Here is a 2,437-nt window from a genome sequence, read left to right as displayed (position 1 = left end):
ATGAGAGGGCGGAGGGAAGCATGGGGTCTTTTCACACCCCCGTTCTCTGTTCACCATCTGGGGCCGGGGGCTGGGAGGAGCTGGCCGTCCGGTCGGGGTCTGGGCTGGTGGGCTTCTCGGCTGCTGTGGGGTCCGGGGTGGTCTTCTTGTCCCCATGCCAGAGGAAAAAAGGGATCCATCTCCGAGGTCTGGTGGTGGATTGCCCCTCTGGGGGCGGTGGTGCCTAGATCTCGGAGTATAGAGTATATATGGGGAGTGTGAATGTGTGTACGGCGTTCATTTCTGTGTCTTCATGTTGGGCGAATGGGTGAATATTTGTTTATGTGTGCATGAGGGTGGGAACGTATGCTTGTGTATGTGTACGCCTGTTTGTCTATACGTATGTGTCAGGTTGGGTCTTAGACTCCACCTGAAATAACATCTCAGGCTCTATTCCCCCCCGCCACACTCCCTGCTGGTGGATGAGGCCCCCGGCCGCCAATGCGTTGGTGGTTCTCGATGTCCGGGGCTGGATGCTCTGGTGTGTGCTGGCTCACTCTCGGCGGTTGCCTGCCGGGGCCTGGCCCTTCCGGCTCTGTCGGGGCCCTGGCTGGGGGGTGGGGGGGCCCTTGGATCTCTGGGCCCGGGGTCCGGTCTGCCCTGGTGTGGCCGGCCGCTGGCGGGGCCTGCGTGCTCGCTGCCACGGCCCCCTGGGGCTCCTGCGATGTGGCTGCCGGATGGCCCCCCTCCGGAGCGCTCCTCTGCCCTTTTCTCGGTGGGGGCTGCAATTGTCCCTGCGGTGGTTCTCCTGGGGTTCCCGTGCCCTGGGGGGCCTCTGGATATCTGGGGCCCGGGTCTCCTCCGTGTCGACTTCATGTCCTGGGTGGGCGGGGCTGTGGCTCCCCACACACACTACTAGACAATTACATGGAGAAACCTTAGGAACACCAGCGCGCTGACACACAGGTGTACACACAGGTGCTCACGGACACATGCTCACGGACACACACTGTCTTGATCGGCTGTTGTTTCTGGGCATGGGTTGTAAGGCTGGTTGTGTGTGCTGTTCAACAACATTTAACGTTTGATGGTCGTTGTGATTAGTACAGATGTTGTATGTTGTCTTTCTCTTTTCAGCAGACATGGAAGCAGATTATCTGTTTTGTTTTTTTCTTGTTTTTTTTTTTTTTTTCTTTTGTTTTTTTTCTGTTTTCTTTCCATTCCTCTCTCTCCCTCTCTCTCTCTTCCCTCCTTCTCCTTTGTCCCCCCCCCTCCCTCTCCTTCTTTTGAGGAAGTAAATAAAAATATAAAATAAAATAAAAAATAAATTAATAAATAATAATAAAAAAATAATAATAATAATAATAATAATAAATATAAAATAAATAAATAAATAAATAAATAGATACAGATAAAGTAGTCCCCCGCAGAGGGGGGGTGGAGGAGGGAATATATAAAAAAAAAAGTATGTTTCCCGAGGTCTGTCATTGAAGTCTGATTGTGTAGTGCTGCTTGTTCTTTGCTTGTTCCATGTCCCTGCTCCGTTTCCCCATTAAATCCCGTATTACCCGATCATTCGTGGTCCTCTCCTGCTTCCCCGGTCCATGCACTCCACTCGGTCACAACATCTGGGGCATTGGATAAATCAATCACAGAAAATCCTGCAAAGGAGTGAAGAATAAATGAAAGGATAGTGGTAGGCTTAGGGACAATGGGTGCCCTATGATGCATTGCCTCATTCACCAATCACAGGACTTGAGCACATAACCACTTACCATTATATTTCCTAATGATTAGGATGGGAGAAATGCATGAGGAGCATGCTATCTCTTCAATAGCACCTAGCTGCACTAACTCAGCATGTACAGCAGGGACATCCTGCTCAACCTCTGGGGATATGGGGTAGTAGGTCTATATGAACTCTTGCGCATAATCAGGACAACTATGTTAGAAAGCTGTTCATTGACTCCAGTTCAGTATTCAACAGAAATGATCCCTCAGAGGCTGGTAGGGAAGTTGAAATGAACAGGATCTAACTTTTGCCAATCACTGCTTTACAGTCCCAGGAGGGCAGGTCAGTTGGGATCAGGCAGGTCGGACAAGGGCGAGGAGCAGGCAGGGTAGATGGAACAGCAGGGCAGGACACGGCAGGCAGGACAAGCCTTATTCCACCAAGTATATAGCTATATATTAGAAGCACAAATATTGATGTAGGAAGTGTGTGTCCCAGGAATCTGAGCCACTGTGCCTCTGATTGGAAGGTCGGCAGATCAAGCCCAGCCTCGGCAGAATAGTTACATGTCTGTGGGCCCTTGAGCATGGCCTTTCACCCCCAGGTCCATTGGTGCCACTGCAGGTGTCTCCCAAGTTTGCCGTCACCTACTGTACATATGTGTCTGTGTGTCATGGAGAGCAAGATGAGGTAGGCAAAAAGAGAATTCCCTATGGGGATCAATAA

The sequence above is a fragment of the Paramormyrops kingsleyae genome, chromosome 21, assembly GCF_048594095.1.
Source record: "Paramormyrops kingsleyae isolate MSU_618 chromosome 21, PKINGS_0.4, whole genome shotgun sequence".
NCBI lineage: Eukaryota > Metazoa > Chordata > Actinopteri > Osteoglossiformes > Mormyridae > Paramormyrops > Paramormyrops kingsleyae.
This window is presented reverse-complemented; position numbering follows the sequence as displayed.